General features: G+C 39.2%; 1 protein-coding gene across 2 annotated transcripts in view; it reads left to right on the top strand.

Moving 5' to 3' along the window:
• ttc28 (tetratricopeptide repeat domain 28) overlaps positions 1-21,198 on the top strand; it is a 163,298-nt gene that overhangs the window by 47,668 nt on the left and 94,432 nt on the right. The gene's annotated exons all lie outside the window — the stretch shown is intronic.

Genomic DNA, 21,198 nt, shown 5'->3' with positions numbered 1-21,198 from the left:
AATTTAACCACTTATCATATTTTAGCATGCTAAACGCTTTACCTGCTAAATATGCATTGTCATTGTGAGCATATTAGCATCAATGGAGGATGAAGTATTCAGATGTTTTCCTTAAACTCACATTTTTTTGGCCACTTGGCATCAGTGGAAACAAGTAGTGAACACAATACTGACATATCATCACATTTTAAACTAATATGTTGAACTTGTTAGCAAACAGTTGCTTATTTCCACATCCAGCAGTTATGGAGCAACATTATCATTCATTTGGAGTCGTGTTTCTGTCCACCTGGTGAATGTAAGCCCAATATTCACTCTCTTTTAGCTTCTGTTTTTACTCTCTACCAACTCCTGAGGGAAATATTCTGCTCTTTAGCTGCTAAATGCTCCACTATGTTCACCAGCTAGTCTACAGCTAACTGTGTCTGTTTGGTGGTGAGCAGGTAGTGTACAGTGGCTTTTTACAGCTTTTTTAGAGCCTGCTGCTAAGAGTGTAGGAAAATCTGTTTGAAAAGGCAGTTGCAGATATTTTAAAAAACCTCCTTCATCTATTGAGTGGGTAGTGTGAACTAGCATGGGATTTGCTGCTTAACCGAATTTGTTTCTGGCTCAAAGATCACAGGGAGCAAGAGTTCCTATGGAAAGAGCATGAGCCCTGATTTTGAAGTGGTATATCCAGCTATAAAGGCAGGAGAGCTCAGAGGGTAAAGTTCCCCTCTCATCCAGCGGAGAGTGTAAAGTGACAGGATCAGACAATCAGCTGTTGGAGTGTTAATGGCAGTAATGAGAGGAGAAGAGAAACTATAGATTTATCCTGTGTAGCTCACTGTAAACAACACTGTGTTTGTGCAAGTGAAGTAGAGGAAGGATTACTGCTGCTGCTGCTTTTTGCAGGACTATTCTTGCATTGTGAAATCGTTATCACCATCATGAGTGCGTCTTTATTCACATCTTTCTTACCAAGGTTACTACTGTTGTCTGATGCACATCTGGTCCACCAGCATAGAGTTTATAAGAGATACCTTGCAACATTACGGTCATGGACTTTCATCAGGCATCAAAGTCACAGCATGAAACAACAGTATTTTAAAGGTCTGTTCACAGTGAAATTCATCTGCGTGTCTAGAGACTAGGTGCTAGTTGGTGAACTACTGTGTTTCAATCAGGGAAGACACAAGTTGACATGAACTCAGAAGCATTATTTGATAGTTTTTGGTGTTGTCCCAATCGATTAAATGGATATATAGGGATGGAGCTCTATTAATAGCAGCCAATCGGAGATCCCCCTATAGACAGCACCTTGACACAGGTGGCGGTGGAGCAGAGATGTGGCATCGACTGCAAATGACAGCAGAGAGAGACAAAACAGGATAGGTAGTTATTTTTAAGATTATTTTTTGGGGCATTTTTGCCTTTATGGGACAGTCGACAGTGAAGTGGTAGACAGGAAACAGGGAGAGAGAGATGGGTATGACATGCAACAACCTGGCTGGAATCAAACTGAGGATGTTGCGTTTATGTATCATGCGCTACATGCTATATAAACGCAACATCCCCAGTAGCATGTAGCATTATGTAGCATGTAGCCCATTCAGCGTTCCCAGGTAAGCAAATATTCTTCGGCTAAGTTGATCATTGGATGATAGAGAAGCCAGTTGTCTTCCTGCTTGAACTTGCACTTAAAACTTCATTTGGCAAACTGAATCGAAGATCTGTTAATGCTTTTTCTTGTAAATACTTAACCTTATTACTGATGTTTTTTCTTCAATGCACCTGGCCTGCAGGCATGATAAATATATTATTCACAGCCTGCACATAGTTACAGTACAGTCCAGCTCACCTGAAGAGCATGGCCATGTTTTAATGCCTTTGTTCATCATCTGTAATGTTAAAACATCAGATTTCCACATAGACGAATTAAAAAAAGTCTCATATGGTACCTGTGTAGCTGCTTACTGTGCTGCCAGCTGAAGAGTCAGTCACACTGGACAGTAGAGGACGTTGTACCAGCCTCACAGGAGCTGAGAGAAACGAGTCGAGCTGCTTTCTGTTTCCATCACAGTTCATTTTGTAGGTCACTAACTTTGAGACAAGACTCTGTAAAAGTTTCAAAGTTGACAAAACGTGAGTTGACTCGGGGTCGATCTTGACTGATGATTTCTATTGGTGTTTCTCACTGTGATCTAAACAAACGTAAGAGCACTTGAACAGTGTTGACTTTGAAGAAGAGATGCCTGGTTGCTCAGCAAAGACTCCATGCTGACCTGACATATCGCTCCGGGTTTACATGTGTAACAGCCTCGCAGGATCCTCGCAGGGTGACGAAAGGCTCTGTAAGACACTCGGACCGCTCGCAGTGTTTGTGTAACTGCAGATCTACTGTACAGCTGTCATTGCCTCCCGTGGGTTCTGAAAATCTTACAGTACTTCCTTTTAGCACTTGTTGCTAGGGATTCATATGTATAAAAGCTCATATAGAAGCAGAGTGCTGCTTTTATTTGAAGCCTCAGAGTGAAGACAAACACTCTTATTTTCCAGCAGAGTAAATGAGTCACTGTGTGATGAGCTGCAATGTATTACTTTGAATCAAACTGTTTCTAATGATTTAAGATGCCATAAAATCAATATTCCCTTTCTACTGAGACCATGTAACATAAATGAGAAGGGGTGCATGTGCACAAACACACATATGTACGTAAGAAGTACACACTTGTGCAGTTTTACACAGTTTGCTTGTGCGAGATTGTGCTTCTGGCTCATTTTATCTGAAGAATGAAACAAGATGAAAATCAGGGAAGGATGAAAAGAAAGAAGAAAGGAAGGAAGGACAGAAAAAAAATGATAAATGAATCGTAGGGATGAGGTGGTGTACTGGGCTTTGGGGATCCATCCTGTCATCCTTACTGGTTTGTGAGTGGGTCTTTCCCTCCTTCTTTTCAGCCAGGGGGGACCCATCACAACCTGATTGCAAATTTATCAGCTTAATGAGGGGGAGTGAGAGGAGGATGAAGGAACGTGTGAGAGTCAGAGAATAAAGGATTGAAGCTATTATGGATGGAAGATATTTTTGGTGTTATGCTTTTTGCTCTATGAATAACGGTTTGAAACATCAAGTAGATGGCCTCGATTACATCACGATGTACTCCGGAGTTTCATCTCTTAACGAGCAGGTGGGTGATATAAGCTCACATTTGTCCTCATTAGTTTCTGATTTATGACTTTTTATCCCTCCTTGACCCATATAGCTTTGATTCAGAGTGGATATTATGTATGTAGGTGTAAGTGTATACTATACATACTATTTAGTCTTATAAAGTTTTCTCTTAAAGCTACACTAATCAATATTTTTATATTGATACATAGCTAGACATCATCATCAACCTTGTTTCCAGCAGTTTTCAGTGGACTGTACATTACCTCAAAATGTCAAACTGTTCCTTTAACTGTATGAGTCCGTGTGCATACAGTACATTTAAGCATTAAAGCGCCTAAAAATCCCAGTTGAGAATTAAGAGGTTGGATTAGAGGCAGTTTTAAAGGAGCAGGTGAAGCAAATAACATTTCTACCACTAATTTTGCAGGCAGCGAAGATGTTATGAAAGAAGCTCAAAGAGGAAATGTTTTTTAATGAATGGAGCTTATATGCTAAGTTGCATGTTCATAGAGAGCATCTGTGCAAAAAAATCCACTCCGCTCAAATATCCACTCTTAACCATTAAAGCATGATTTATGTGTTTTATTGTTGTGTTTAGCCCCCTCGCAGCACATGGTGAAGGTTAGGGAAAGATTGTGGTCTTGGTTAAATATTGAAAAATCTTAAGTTACATGAAGCATGAAACATTACAGGGTTTGATTTATTAACATTTAGCCACAACCAAGATTTTCTTTTCCTTTCTTTGAGAGATTACTTTTTTGGCAGATTACCTTGTGTGGAGAGAGAGAGAGAGAGCGATACAACACCAACCATCAGGCTATCAGGGCGCCCTGCCCAGATCCTTTCCTAACCTTAACCAAAGTGCTGTTGTTGCCTAAACCAACCACATATGGGACTCAGGATCCAGTCTCCAGTATCAAAGTCCTGCATCTACTATCCTCTCTGCAACTTGTGCGGTACAAACACCTCTCACGTCCTTCGCCAAAATAAATATTGTCCGTGTACTGTAATCCTGGCAGCGATCCCCTCAAATGAGTTGTATACAAATGTGATTTTTAGGAGACGAGGATGGGTGAGAAGGACTTGTAGGATGAGTTGTAAGAAAACCAGCTGACTGTACTGATATTTAATCAATCATACAACATGTGAGACTTGTACTGTATGTATGTGTTGACACTGCGAGCTGATCCAGGGGTTTTTTCATGAGTGGATTGTTGACAGCGTATTTACCCTGAAACACTGTGGGTTGACTCACTCGTTTTACATTTTTTCCAGCATATAAATAAAAAGTTTCTCTCTCTCTCTCTCTCTCTCTGAGGCATTATGTTTACCCAGCAGGAGTTCATGAAACATTTCATATTCTATTCTGCTCGGCCGGATTGGTAATGCACTGGGTGTAATGTGTTTACTTACAATGCAGCTAAGCCGCTTAAAGCTACACTCCTGCCTCTGATTTAAGACTTAGCCCTCCAACTAAAAAAAAAACCCCCTCTCTTTGCACACAGGCGCTCAGTCAGACGTATTTGTTTGAATGTGTCCACCAAATAATCACCACATTCTTCTGTAATCCAGGGGAAAGATATACTGCGGGCTAACGAGTCTAGAGCCACTGTTTGAGTGTCATTATGTGCCGCGATGTTTCATGATGAAAACCCAGAGGAAAGAGTCCGCAACAAAAGGATAGATGCCGTTTGACTACGGCGGTAGCACTTCATGGTTTTAACATGATTTTTTCCTTCCATGTATCGGTTTATTTTTTTATTTATTTGAGCCCTGATCTCATTTAAACCTTTGAATCTGTTTGATTGATGCAGTTTGCATAAAAAAAAAGTCCCTCTCTTCAGTTATAACTCAAATCAGAACACAGACGTCATACATAATCTGTTTGAACCAGCTTTCTCTTACTCCAGTAAGTTTTTCATGGTGCAGATTTCGCCAAAATTTCAAACAGTATCAGGTGGAAAAAAAAGCAGACTGAAGTGTTTGTAGCCCACAGTGAACTCTTTGACTTCACAGCATTGTTACCCTTCCTGTTTATGTGGATGCACTGATCTCTCCCAATATGATTCTGATACCTCGACTCAAATGATCTGCCAAGACAGATCAGACTTCCAGTGCTGTTGCAAATTTAAAAGCTCACTTCATGGAGGTCATTTTTTTTTTTGTAATGTAACACGAGGCTAGAGAGCTCTAAAAAACTGAGCCGGTGGCCCGTCATGAATGAATGAATGTAACTGAAAGACTTTTATATTGATGAACAGTATTTAAAAGGATGAGGCTGGTGGTTTTCTATATTTTTCTTATTGTCAACAAATCTCTTGTGTAGAGCCAAACCAACAAGTATTGTGTGTGTGTGTGCGTGTGTGTGTGTGTCCAAAGCCTGATGTTTTTTATTCCTCTGTGTGTCATAGACCTCCATGATTGTTCAAAAAACTATTAAAAACACGGTGAGTCAGTGAGCCACATGTTAGTTTGTTTAGAAACGGCTCCAAAGATTAATAACAGCAGCAGACACCTCTGAGTATATGCGGGAATGTTAGTTTTACTATCTGGGTAATGAGTTACACTGGGTGACATGTTCCTTCATCACAAAGGCAGTTGTAACCCAGGTTTCAAACAGAGCAATAAATAGTTGTGAGGAGTCAATTGATTTCAGTAAGATATTTTATATTTTTTGGAAAGAGGGCATTCCCTACTGTTAAATCAGAACCCCCCCCCCCCCCCAATTGAGTTTAATAGGTTCATTTTCAGAACTTAATTCATCTAATGGGTTAAATTTAAACTGCATAAAAGTCCATGTCTGCAGGCCATGTAAATAATTCTAAATGTCTTTCCAGGATACAGCGTTTGTGAGATTTTTTATTTCATTCAGTATTGTTTGTAGATGCGCTGTCTGGCTCCCACCACCGGGTTATGCTGTTGAGTCGGAAAAAGCGAGTTGTGAAGGAGAAGAAGAAAACTTGTCCATTGTAGCCAAGAGAAGAAGGCAACCATTTTAGCAGCAGAGAAAGTGTGCTGCCGGAATGTGAGAGTGAGCATAGACTGCTTTGTTTTCGTTGTTAAAAGCAAAAATAAAGACTTTGCTAGTTGCACGACAGTCCTGCATCTGCCTGAGTCCTTGGCTGCAACATAGTCATAAATAGCGAATTAAATAACAATAAATAAATATTTAAATAACAACCTTTAATCGTGGTAAAAAATAATCTTTCTTAAAACACGTAAAAATCTTGGTTGCTGTTGGTTTCATGCAAGTTTTAATTGAGATTAAAAAAGGGTTTGACTCTATTTTAATTAACTTTGACTTCTCCTTTGACGGCCTCCCAGTGCAGCTAGCATAGTTCAAGCCTCCAGGAACATAGTGGTTAAACCATGTAATTACAACTTCCAGGTCTGACGGGTCCAAAAAGCACAATCATGGGAAAAGTAGCAGCTGGAAAATGGTAGATATATTTTTTTGAGTGTCACAACCAAAGCGAAATGACTCGATTCATGGTCAGAATTCGATCCATTTGGTTCGATAACATTTGGAAAGTTTAGAAGAGCCGCATGATTGAATTGTTTTTTCCCGCTCAAGTTAGCGGAGGGCTAATCCGGAAGTTAGCCAGCTTGGCCGGTGGAAGTGCATGCTGTTGGGAGGCGGGTTAAAGGAAACACTACTGCACTTGCTCTGTGGATCCCACCACATGGAAAATACTACATTCCATTATGCAGAAGCTGGGCAGAAGATCTGGGTGATTTTATACCCAGGAGTCAAACTTTTTTGGCTTTATGCGCCACTGAGCAACTTTGAAAGGAATGAAAGTAGAGAGTGGAGTAACAACAGAGAGAAGCAGTGGAGAAAAACGACATGTAGAGTCAGAATATTTTCACATCTAGCTCAGCGAATTAAGGGTTTATTCCAACAAACTGAAGTTGGTGATTGTTGAAGCTTGTTAACTTAAACGAACAATATCTAGTTGACAAAACTAACTTGAAACCTAAACCTAAAATAATCTGAATAAAAAAATGGACAAACAAAGAGGGTTAAAGAGTAACTCACTGCCTTCAACCTACTGTGAATATTTAGTATGTGTACTGTGAGTGTATGTTTTGTTGTTGTCAGTAAACTGCCGGCTTGTTAATTCAAAGGCTCTGGTCTACTGTTTTATTTAGCTCAACCACTCCTCCAAACCCAGAACTGGTCTTGTGGCTTATAAGTCGTCTGTGATACACTGACACGAGTTCTAACACAATGGCTACGATAGTTTGCTTAGAAACGGCTCCAGAGACTAATAACAGCGATCACGTTTTCAGTCTCTGGAGAGTAGTTCTGTGTAAGGCAGACGCCACTGAGCATGTGCAGGATTCTCTTTACAACTTCACTAGCTTGTTGTGCTTTATATCACAACCTCTTGACTTTGTACTAGACTGTAAATTTAGCAAAGAACTTCAGTAGGATGATGTTATTCCCCTTCCACTCCTCTCGTTTTAGCTGCTCCTCGCTCCAGCCTTTTACGTCTCTCTGGAGAAGCGAACAGCAGGAATAAGACAGTTTTTCTTTCATGTGAGCAGAATATAGACAAGAGGAGGACCGTGCGTGACTGCACTCTATCACTTAACCTCCTCCTCCTCTTGTGCTCTGTGAGAACCAAGCGTGTTTTCTTACTTTTTTGTCGTTTTTTAAGATTGTCTGTAACCCCATTTGAATGAGATATTGCTGTCACACATCAGCACACAGCCTCTCTTGTAGCTCCTCTGTTCTACTTTACACCCACTGAACCAGAACAGATGTGCAGTAACAGCAGCCCAGTCTCACTTCATCTGTCTGTAATGACTCACTTTATCTGTGAATGTGTTTAAAACATGTGTCCGCTGGGCTTTCTTCAATCAGTTGTTAGTTCTCTTCAGCTCTACCAAATGCGGAGATGCCGGCGTTCAGTTAAAAGAAAAACACTTATTCTGAGCTCTCTCGGATAGATTTTCGACTGTACTGCAGTTCAGTTGGCTTCAAGAAGAGAAGACTTGATATTTTTATAATGTGATGTAGTAATTGGTGGTTGTGCTGTAAGGTCGTTGTGGTCCCTCAAAAATCTCCCCTTCATGACATCACTGCCACTCACTCAATTAAAGCAGAGCTATGAGAGAGAGATTAATACCAGAACACAAACTAGCAAGCTATTAAATACCAGAATATGTATGTATGTGATATAATATGTGGGGATGTGCAGAGGGCCCAGTATTTGTATTTGTATCTGTATTTGTTGAGGCAGCAACATTATTTGTATTTGTATTCGAATAAAAGCGGAAAGAGGTTTAAAAATCCTGTTTTTGTTTTTAATTACACTTTTAATTTTAGAAAATTAAAGTGTTACAATAAGTGTTCATGAAGTGTTCCCTTGGGAGCGCTTCATTTGTGTCAGTAGTTCAGCTTTATCTCTGGGGAACACCCCCAACTCCGGGAGTGATGTCCAAATTAGGAAATGTGCGTCATGTAGCGCGTGGCTGTGACTCCCCTCGTTGAGACCTGCTGATAGAGATAGTGATGTAACCGACCTGCTCACTGGTATTTAACATGTTTTTTTTGTCTTCCAGAAAACAAATAATTTTTTAAAATATTTGTATGAAACAAATATTCGTAAAAAAAACAAACAAACAAAAAAAACCCACTATTTGTGCTTTGCCGAATGATGTATTTGTATTCGGGCACACCCATAAGAATATCACAGTGTTTATTCCAGGTTTATTTAACAGAAAGCCTCAAGGAAAAAAAATATGGTGTTACTCATGCAATAGGTGTGCTTTACCTGTGTAATTAGGGGCGACGTCTCACAATGATTATTTGCTCCTGAATTTTAACTTTTTTTTTTTTTCCTTTCACGGCATCAGGCGACAAATTCCCGCCTCAGTGTATCTTCCACAGAGATTAAATGTGACTCTTTTACCTGCGCTGTGATGTTTTGAACAAGCTTGTGTCCCCGAACGGCGTCGAGTATGAAATGCTTTTGTGTGTGTGGTGGTGTATATGTGTGTCTGTGTGGGTGTGTGTGTGTGTGTGTGTGTGTGTGTGTGTGCTTGCATCTATATATGTGTGTGTGTTTGTACAAAACAAATGGGATTTGACCAGCTAGGGGGGGGGAGAAGAGTGAGAACTCCTTTATAAATGTTTTATTTAAATGAGCCATGTGGCACTGGAGTGAAAGATAAGCTGCAGTCATTATTTTGTCGTTGTAACAACCTGCTGAACAGTTTCCTCTGAGTGTAAATGTGTGTTTCTGTTTTACTTCGCTGTTTGCTGCCTTGTTTGTACCTCAGTGAACTTCAATTTTATTGTTCATATATGTGGGTTGATTATCTTAGAAAGGGGAAATTGCAATATTTGTCAAACTTGGACTTATTTGTATATTTTTGTCTGTATAATTTTCATGATAACACGTCTCTTGTAGAGATTTTGTAAATTGAGACTCTGGCAAGAACAACATCAATCAGGACAATTAGCATGAGCTTCACACAGTTGTAAGCAGTAGCATCACGCAATAATGAGTAAAAGCAATCGGCACAATTTGGCCAATTGGAGATGATTGGAGAGGTTCGGGGACACCAGTGACACCACAAACTAAAAACTCCTGAGCTCCCATAAGGTTAGGCCTGGAAGAGGTCTGGAATTTTATACAGGTTGACAAGATGTAGAAGGTTTATGGTGTTCTGCATAGTTCTAATTATTGTTATTCAAATATGACTCATTATAGATGAGGACCAAAAACACTTTTTTGAGCATTATTTGAACTGATGTAGTTTTGTTTGTGTTTTAGCCACATGCTAAACAAACACATTTCCAGAAACTAGAAGATGTCACTTGTCAAATGAAGCCTAATACATGCATCATGGCCTTACAGTTCTTCTGTTATAAGCTTTTCCATTTGCCAAATAGGTGGAAATTCTATAAAAATGGTAGATGTTAAGGGGTTAAAACAACAACTGCCTAACTGTTGTGGTAAACTATATTGTAGACCTGATCCACTTCCTGCTCATCTTCCTGACTGACTTAAAGGATAAGGCTGGTGATTTTCAGTATTTTTTCTTATTGTCAACAGATCTCATGTTTGGATCCAAACCAACAATGATCTGATCTACTAACAAGTATTGCGTGTGTGTATCCAAAGCCTGATATATCTCATTCCTCTGTTTCGTAGACCTCCGTTGTTGTCCAAGCACTATAAAAACACGTCATTAAGTCACACCGCCACACTGGGTGACATGTTCCTTCACCATGAAGAGTTTGTTCATGTTAGGTTGTTTAGAAATGGCTCCAGAGACTAATAACAGCGGCGGACGCCACTACTGAGCACGTGCAGGAACGCGGTTCTGTTTACATCCTCACTAGCTCGTTGTGCAACATATCACAACCTCTTGACTTTGTACTGCATTGTAAACTTCTCACAGAACAAAGTCAAGAGGTTTTGACTCCCTGGAGTCTGAGAATTTTAATATTTTTTCTTAAAAAACATCTCAAAAATGATTAATCGATTACCAAGACAGTTGGTGATTCATTTTCTGTTGAACTCTATTCTCTCCTTTGAACATGTAGGCTCAACAATTGTTCATTGATTCTCTGTTTGTCTGTTAAATACTGCGTCACTCTCCAGCTGCCTTTATACTCCTACAGCAGACTGAAGTGAAGTGAACACATCTGCAGACGTACGCTGTACATACGTTCGAGCACTGGACGTGTGATCACAGAGAAATACTGTTCAAGGTCTCTGTTACCTAATGGAGTGAGAGGGGGGAAGTCACTGGGCGAAAGAGAGGAGAAGTTAATAGCAGAGGTGAAAGAAAGAAAGAGAGAGAGAGAGAGAGAGTGGGAAAGACTGGTCTGTGCCATGATGGGAATAACAGAAAGAGACAATGTGTGTGTGTGTGTGCTGGATCTATTTATAGTGAGGAGATCATACCTGCTTCTAGTCTCAGTGGAGCTGACCTAACAGTGCTGGGACACCACTGCTTCACTCTACATGTGTATGTGTGTGTTTGTTATGGAATTTTCCATCTTTAGGGGTTATACTGGGTTAAGCCTTGAGGTCACACTAATATTATTAAGCAGAAGGAGACTTTTTTTTTCCCTTTCTTTGAGACTCAGCGTAACTGTCTGTTACTCTGTCCAATGTTAACACAGATTAACATTGGCATAACCAGACAGTGCTGATTTAGACCTGAAAGCACCACTCAACATGACCTGAACTAACAAAGTGCAGTTCCTTGTTTAGAAACTAAATGAGCCAATAAGACAAATTTTTCATATTGTGGGAGAATTTGTTGGGGTTAAAGAAGGCAGAACTGGAAAAGACAGCGTCTAAGTGCAGACCACCTTAATGTTTACTTTTTCTGTTCTCTCCTTGGCCGAGTGTTTCAATAAATATTCTCAGCATAAGACCTCCAGGCTCCTGTAGACTTTCTTCACCGAGGTGTTGACCGATACTCAGAATTTCTACACAACATGTGTTTGTTTGTGCGTACACATGTGACTGTGTATTCTGGCCCTTCATCCACACCAGACTGCTCTTTTAACCTCTGAAAACAGCTTTTAAAAACACTCTAAATTTGCTAAATGGCACTCTTACATCTGTCTAAGAGTGTAAGACTGGATGTATGGTGAGATATTAGTCTTATTAACCATCTGATGACTTAATCACCCCGTCTCCTTGTGGTTCTGGCTTATGATGTGCAGTATGACATTAAATTTAACTCTTAAAAGAGTGTTGTCACCATCGCTAAAACCAAGCAGGATCAGAAAATGTTCCTCCTTCATTCTTTATGGCAGACCAAGCGCTTAAACACAGGGAGAACAAAGTAAGATATGTGGGTCACATCATCAGGAATGATCTATGTGACGACGAGGATGTGCAGCGCCAGCCGTTGCAAAACCGCGCGCACAAGCGAATATGCTGGCACTCAAGATTTCATACGTGTACAGATTATGTTAAAACAGCCATTTTTAGAAGCTACTGTACTCCACTCTGTTCAGCCCACGTGTGGTGCGGTTATAGTAAAAAGCGAAAATGAAAAAGCTCCAGGTGGCGTTTAATGATGCATTCAGAGTCTTCTCTTCTCTCAAGCTCTCCGACGAGTGCAGCTCATATGTTTGTTCCCACCTTTCATGATGTGTCAAGGAGTTTTATGTACAAATTTATGTGTTGATTGAATTGATTTTAAACTCCTCTAGTTTTTGGAAACATTGGAACAAATGTCTGTATGTGTTTTAATGACTGTAGACTTGTAAACTGCTGATATGGACCTATGTGTCTGAAATAAATTTAAATTGAAATTTAATTATTTACAATTTGTGCATAGAAAACCTGAGTAGAAACACGGAAAATATCACAAAAAATCTTTGAAAAATATCACAAATAACTGGCTCAGGTGGAAAAGCAGGTGTTTTTATAAAAGCAAAATGCAAAAAAGACATGAACTTAAATGTCCACTGAAGAGACAAAAAGAGCAACAAGGAGACTGTAACGTTCCTCAAATGAATATACGACGGCCTTTTAATGACGTCATCTTAATGGCACCGACTGTAAAAACACCAGCTGTTTATCTTGAAGACGTAACTGTAACTGTGTACGGGGGGGGGTCTGTCTTCTCTGACTCTCTATACTTGCGCCCCCGTTAACTCTCCTTTATATCGCTGACAGCGGTGACAGCCTGCAGCCTCTGTGTTGTGTGTTGCTGATGATGATGATGATGATAATGATGGTGGACTAACGGCTGACATTTAGTCGACTCCCACGAAGACACGCAGACGGCTCTGATGTCGATTCAATGATGACTTGTTTATTGCTTACAAGCGCTTCGGGATCTTGGATCTGGGTCTCAGTAAAACTATTCAGTATAAAATAAAATCATAATCAAAAGGAAACTTTGATTCGACACAAGCCCGGTCTGACTTGTTCCCCCGGTGACGGGCTTTATAGCTGCATCGTTACCTTGGATACTGTGCGGCCTAGTATTAAATATAAAATATAAAATAAAAGCATAAAAATATGATAATGACACACATATGTACACCTTATAACTATCAAATAAAGGTAAAAAATTATATTCTTTATTACAAGATTTTGCTATTAGACAGTAACCATTTAAAGCTCAAATTATGTATTAATATAACACGCAAGAAGCTTATGTAACACAACTCAAAATATTCACAAAACAGCAGTGGATGGAAATAGAATTTTCTTTTATTGATATTCTGGATATTTGTAAATGTAGCTTTTGTTAAGGATAGAACAATGAAGTGCTGAACTATCAACCGTTTACCAAGATGGAGACGATGGCGTTGTCTGACATGAAGAAATATCACAAAATAAATACTGAATATCGATAATTGATTCCAAAGAGCAAACAACCCATAAAATGTTTGTAGAAAGTACTGAACATCACTTCAGAAAAGAATCCTGACTTCCTGGTGCCTACTGTTCTTCATTCTTGCTTTCTAAACAACAAACAGAGAACTTTTTAGAAGTGGACAGAGATGTGAAAATAATTGTGAAGGTGGAAAACTTTGGAAAGTACAGTAGAGGTAAGGAGAGATTTGAATGTGACAGCAGTAAAGTTAGATTAGGCCTCTATGCAGCAGTTACATCGGTGGTGTCGGTGTCAAATCACAGCATGAAATGCTGAAAGAGCAGAAATTTAATTCTTTTTAAAGAGTGTTGTATCTCAAAATCTCAGCGTGTTGAATCTCCTGAAGGCATGTTCAGAAACATTTTTGTACCATCACCTGCAAAAATGATGACTGTGAAGCAATTTTATACACATTAAATTCTTAGTTTTAGGCTTTCACGTCCTATTTATAACACCTCAAACTATAGATTAAACTTTCCAAATCTCACTTTAATCACAGCTTTAATTAAGATGTAGTGACAGCAACAACATCTTAAATCTTTAAGCAATGAGAAATACTCAAGTTGATCTTGATTACTACTCGCTGGGACACGGGTCGGGTTTGGACAGAAATATGTGGCCCGAGCTGCGGTCTAGTTCAGACAGAACATAAAGCAAATTTTCTTGCCACATTTGTGTGTATTTGGCCGCTGGACTGTTTGTGTTTATTCGTCCCAAACGGCCAAAAATTCACCAGAGACTCTGGTTCTTTCTGTTATTTCCCTCCAGTCTTTCACCTTTTTCCCTTTTGTCTCTGTACGTTTATAAAGTAGATTCAAAAAGCTAAAACATTTTCAACTCGCGCATCTTCGTGTCAATTTGCGCCACCTTTGGGCAAATTTGTATCTAATCCCGTCTTTCCATTGACTTTGTATATAATCGCGTCGACTCTAAATTTCACATTCTGTCTGAACACACAGTTAAAGATAAAAAGAAAAGAGCTGAATGCTACTGCTGAAAACAAGGTTGATGAGAGCTGTGAGAGTCAACCAAAACAGTAACGTTGTGGGCTGTAAAAACCAAAACAATGAGCTGAAAGACACTAAAACACTGTAGAGTTGAGAGGAACTGCAGAGTTGAGTTATAATTCACTGCAGGTTCATCACCCAGAGTGACCACTTTCACAAAATTGTGATCATAGCAGCTTAAGCTGGGCCTGTTTTACTGCTTCAACTACAAATACTCGTTATATTTAGCTGTTATCTGCTCTGTAACGGTATCAAAAGGCCTCTATCAAACCATCTGGGAGCGTTAGCAGGTTTAAATCTTTAAATTTCTAATGTTAACTTGACTGTTGTGGAATAATACTGCAGTATGTGAGATCAAGTCATATCATTGGTAGTGAAAACTCTATTCCCACTCACCTGCTTTGAGTCTTCATTTGCAGCGGTTTGATTTATGAGATGACTGGTGAGCAAAGCAACAGAGGCAGTAAAGAGGAGAATGTTCGCTGTAAATAATGCAGATGAATAGGTATTGAAAATATGACATATTCACATAAAACTCAGACAGGTTTCCAATCTGTATTATCAGACTCTTCTGGGTTTAGAGCTTGTGTGTGTGTGTGTGTGTGTGTGTATCTGTACGGTGATGCTGTGTGTGTGTGTGTGTGTTGCAGCCTGCTGTATTCATTGCTTCAGCTTAGCGAGGCAGCAGGGAGGTGCAAATGTCACGCTGTCTGAAAAAGCTAAGCCAACTGACTGCGGAAAGTCTCAGGAGAACCGGGGAAGAGGAAGGAGACCTGGAAGCCACTTCAGAATATGAAAGTGTTGAGTGAAAGGTGGAAAACATCGCAAATCTCTTCATACAATGAGAGCCTGCTAAGACTTTTCTCTCTATCTATCTCTCTCTCTCTCTCTCTCTCTCCATCATGCACACACGCTCGCCATCTACCGCTATAATCACATTCCAGAGCGTTTCTTCTGCTAAATTGAATTGTAATTGGCAGACAATGGGCGTGACATCACAATTCACTGGCTGGCTCATATAGAAGCAGCTCGTCTAAATTGATCCTAAAGTGGGCCATGCTTACTGATGAGCCCACAACGTTAATGAAAGAATAAAGGAAAGGAGGAGCGGGGGTACCGGAGCGCATATAGGAAACATGGAGGCACAGAGGAGAAAGGAAGGTGTACGAACTCTGAAAATTAATTGCCCTTTGGGACCGGTGTCATTAATTATTATCATGTGCGACTGCAGCAGCGGAGTGTCTACCTTCTTCAGCGTATGCACAGCCATACCTGAGTGATCTCTGGTGGAATAATGGAGCTTTTATTAGAAGAAAAAGAACGCAAATAGTGTTTGGATTAAAGAATTCATCTCCTCTTCTATTTTTTGAGTGCTTTTTTTTCTTTCAATCTTCCTCTTTGTGATTCTTGGTTGCTTCCTGTATTTTTAAGAGGTCAGGTGACACATTAAGGGATGAATTATGCTCATGAACACGTGTACAGATTTAGGGGTGAATACAAATACGTCATTCGGCAAAGCACAAATAATGTTTTTTTTTACAAATATTTGTTTCATACAAATATTTTTTAAATGATTTGTTTTCGGGAAGCAAAATAAACCAATACCAGCACGCAGGTTAGTTACATCGCTATCTGTCTCTCTCCTCTGCTACACTGTTACACCTATCAGCAGGTATTAACAAGAGGAGTCACATCCACCTGCTACATGACGCATATTTCCTAATTTGGACATCACTCCCAGAGTTGGGGGTGTTCCCCAGCGATAAAGCTGAACTACTGACAAGCGCTTCATGAACACTTATTGTAACACTTCAATTTTCTAAAATTAAAAGTGTAATAAAAACAAAAACAGGATTTTTAAGCCTCTTTCCCCTTTTATTCGAATACAAATACAAATACAAATACAAATAATTTTGCTGCCTCAACAAATACAGATACAAATACAAATACTGGACATCCCTATTAAGAATACTCCACCAATTGAGCATAGCATTCCTATAATATTGTATAAAAATAAACACAAAGTACAAAAATCAATGCAACAGTAGTAGTCTTCAGCCCCAACCGACAACCAGACCAAATCAAAAACCAAACGTAATATTGACATTTATCATATCACAGTTTCTCTGGATACAAGGCTCTTGAAATAACAAGCGTTCAAAGTTCAGACGCTAACACATCTTTTATCTAAAGCTTTGGTCAGTTAAAAGAAAAACCTCACTGATGATATCAGCTGTTACTAATTAATGTTATTTCCAGCTGGAATTAAACTGTTTCCGCTTGCCTGGTTATATATGCTCTTTGCAAACTGGTGTCTGTTTGGAGGGATGGATCAATACCTAAAGAACTAAGTCTCCTACTGATACTTGTGCTGAGAAAAAATAAAGAAGAAACAAACCCTCTCACTTTAGATCCTGTTTGTGATACTTTGTTAATACAGAGAATTCACACATTTAACACATTTATGTAATTTACCAGAGTTATTAACAGATAATAGGGTGCCACTTTCTGATAAGTAACCCTTCATAAAGGGTTTATAAGCATTAATCAATGTCTTTATTAAAGGTTAATGAATAATTTACTGATGCTTTATAAATCATAATGTAGATGAGATGTGTCCGCTCATGTTTCTGCTCCTACTTCTACATTATTTTTCACTGTTTGAGGTTTGCACCCTCTTCTTCTGAAAAAACTGCAGCACTAACTGCACTTTCACAAAAGAGCAGTGGGTGGAAATGCACATTAATTAGAATTTTCTTTTGAAGATATTCTGGAAAATTTGGTTAAAATTCACACTTAATTTGAAGAGAAATCCATCTGCTAGCCTTTTGGCATGTTGCAAGATTCAAACATAAAACGCTTCATTTAACTCTTGTCTATATTGTATATCAAGACCTAATTTGTACATTTTAGGGAACAAAAGATGCAAGTCTGATAAAAAATGATTAACAGTCTTGAATTTGCATCAGTCACTCTGATGTAAATCTGCTATTTTACAGGGATCATTAAATAAGACAGTGACAGAATAGTTCTCATCACTTTCTACTGAAGCTCAGTAAACACATGCATAAACATCTCAGCTCCCTTTGCAGCGACTTAAATTAAATTCGAGCAACTTACATTGAAAGGAAGAAGTGAAGGCAGATGGGAAAATAATTACACCTCAGCAGCTCAACTGTATTGAAGGCCTTTTCCATAATTTTTCTTCTCTTTCTGTCAGACGTACTGCTGAAGTTTACTGCCAGTATGAATCACAAAATTATACAAATTAAAACTGCATTTTTCTGGCTTTTGAAAATAACTGTTTCAGATGTTTGTTGTGAGAAAAGGTGAAGTGGTGTAACTTCATAGTTTACTTCAGGGAATCCCAAAAGTAAAGTATTCAAAGAAGCAATTTTGTAAAGATTGATGTGTTGACATCATTTGTGCTCCTTTAAAAGTGGAATATAAATGGCAGATTTGCCTGGATTGTTTGGGAAAAAGCTAAACTGAGCTTGAAATGAGAATGTAATGTATGCCCACGTCTATGAATACTATTCACTACCACTTCTTAGAATATAGACTGCTGAGCTGTACTTGTCTTAAGAGAAATAACACAAAAAGTGACTGAAATATTTGGTCATAAACTAAAGTATTGGATAAATTAAGATTTTGACCCGGTGATGGCACTACATAGGGATCATGAAACACTTCACCCTGTTGGGAAAATGAACCAAATCATAGCAATTTACTCAACGGTGGTTGAGATATTTCACTCAAAGCCAAAAATGTGAACGTCATGGTGGCGCTGGAGGGAAAGGATCAGTTGGATTCATCGTCCTGGGAACCAAGAACACAGATCGGGAGGTTTCCTGCCTCGTTGTGCAATTTCTTATTTGATTGGGTAGGAAAAAAGTGAGTTACTTTGGACAGCTTGTGATAGTTTGGACGACTTTTAGTACCATTTCGGTGGATTATCTCATAAAGTTACATTCCAATGAATCAGACCTTCCTCTCTACCAGTTATGATTGAGAGAATTTCAGTTCATTACAAATAGGTTGAAACTTTTTTCCTATTTAAGTTATTTGGTTACAGCTCTGCAATAAAAGCCTTGTAAACGTTATCCAAAAAACTTGGCTGAGATCATTTTGTAATCATCTATAAGATGATGGATGGACGATAAAACCCACACAACATCTAATCTAACACCGATGTCTGTACCAAATTTTGTGCCAATTCATCTAGCAGAAGCGGATATATTGCGGCATAAATAAGAACTTATGCAAAGACTTAAATGGAAACTCCTCATTAAGTCATTAAGATTCATCTTCAGGGCATCAAGAATATCACAACAATCCATCCAGTAGTTTCTGAGATATTTCTGTCTGGACTAACTTACCAACACTGTCATTATGACAGCCTCGCTGCTAACAAGGCTAAAAACAGACCATCTGAAGCGTTGGTGTGATACTTTATTCTTGAAACACTAAAAAAAAAAGCCCTCGAGTTGAAATATTGATCAATAAACAGCTTTCTCAGAGGAGGTTAAACACTGAAGGGGAAAAAAAAGCAATGAGAGCAGTTCATGATGGAGAGGAACGCAGGGTTTATCACCTATTAAATGTTTGATTAATCAGGTGAGAGGCCTGAGGAATAAATCCAAACATTGATAGTTTTACACAATTCGAAATGAGCTGGTGTTTAGAGTTAGAGATGTTTTGAGAGAGACAGAGATGTGAGGAGAGGAGGAGAAAGAAAAAAAAAAATCAGTGAGAAAGAAGAGGAAAAAGTCAAATGTCAAAAGAGAGAAAATATCTTCAAAAGAATGCTGTGAGAATTGACTCCAGCCCAGGCAGCATTATGTGAGAAACTGTGTGAGCTGACAGCCCAGTAAAGGTTTTGGCACCTTTTTAAATGCCATTAAAACCTTCTGAAACCAGGTCTGCTTCAACCTCACACCCATAATATGTCACATTCTCTCATTAAATTGCCAAAGAAGCCTGTCATCACTCTGGGCTGTTGTGCAGGCACGCATGAATATAAACTGCATGTGTGAGACCGCCGGGGAGAGAGAAAGGAGGGGAACTGACTGTTTCCCTAAGCCCCGCCCTCCTTAGTTACTGTTGCTACGCCTGTCAAGCTTTCCGTCCTCGCATATATTTACAATACAGTTTACAATGACAACTGCCGCAGATTTACCATCAAAATTCTTAGTCATTTGAAAACACATCTTTCTAGTCGCACACTGTACATTTTACTGAATTGAAAACTGTCATTGTCCAATTTTATTAGCTTTAGCTTGCTCGCTAATTAATTTAACATGAATAGGTTTCCATCAGTTCCATCCCCAGCTGACTTTTTAATGTTTCCAGCTGACTTATTTTAATAAACTTCAAATATTTTTTCTTAATGAGGACGTATCCTGCAAATTTTCATGTCTGTATTAATATTCTGAGGCTCTACTGGAATATCTTTGCATGATTTACAGTTAAAAACTCCTTATTTATTTTATACTAGCCCTTTATGCGGCCCCTCAGTTCAGCCTCTGTATGAAACAGGCTGTTGTAGCTCCTGTCTCTTTAAGACCCGCCTCCCAATAATCCCACTCTGCTCTGATTGGCTCTCAACAGACTTCTGGTGGCTCGAGAGGCACATAAACAAACAGTAGCAGTCGGATTACACTTCTTTCTTCTCTAAATGGAAACTGACGGCTGTTTGTGGGCATGTGCGAACAATATGACGTTAGTTCGACAAGGAAGTAGAAGTAACTTTACGAATGAAGCGCTTAGAGCAAGTTGAAGCCCTGGCTTTTGACTTGCAGGCAGCATTTTTACATGCATTCATCTCAAGTTTTTGAATTTTGACCATGTTTAGCATCAGACATCATAACAGTATAAAAATAACAGAAAATCACAAAAAGCATAATATGTCCCCTTTAAATATGCACTTGATGGCTACAAGATATTGTAACAAAAGGCTGAAGCTAACACATCCTGGGAAAAAAGCCAGCTGATGATCCATGTAGAAGACATAAATTAAACAGCTTTGTTCTTGTATTACAGTGAAGAGATAGTTATTTAATTTGAACTTTTAACTGTAACATTATCTTGTGTAACTTCTGCTGGAGTTTAAACTTCCTCCAATTGCAACAGGGAGCAGGACAGAGCTGCTAATCAACATGTGGTTGAAATCCGAATGATCGTCGCGTTGGGGGTTTAGCAAAAGGTCAAATGGAAGAGTGTATTTCTGCATTAATACCCTTTACATTTCCTTCCATTAACATCTGCTGATAATCCTTTCATCGGATTAGTCAGGCTGAATAAACGAGCTGTCGATGAATCAATTACACTGGAGAAAAATACACATATGTACATGCACGCAGCGGGCTCACAGTAACATTAAATCTGTTTATCTGGATCAGGTTCTGGAACGGGAATGTGCTCTTAGATAACAGGAATGTTGAAAGACCAAAGGCACGGCGGATTAATGACTCTGAATGTTCTGTGCGAGGCAGCCGCTTCTCTGTGAATTATCACAACCTGTGAGTTTGATCAGGCAGGGTTTGAAACAGAGAGAAGGTCTAATTAGCTTTGTAGGGAATCATTAGGACTGTGCTCTCTCCTCGCCCTGATTCGCTGAGTGGTAACTGTGGTGCGTGGCATCTTCCCCAGAGTAATCACTGG

The sequence above is a fragment of the Thunnus albacares genome, chromosome 18, assembly GCF_914725855.1.
Source record: "Thunnus albacares chromosome 18, fThuAlb1.1, whole genome shotgun sequence".
In the NCBI taxonomy this organism is placed as follows: Eukaryota; Metazoa; Chordata; class Actinopteri; order Scombriformes; family Scombridae; genus Thunnus; species Thunnus albacares.
Note: the sequence above shows the minus strand (reverse complement) of the source record. Positions and strands in the feature narration are given on the sequence as shown.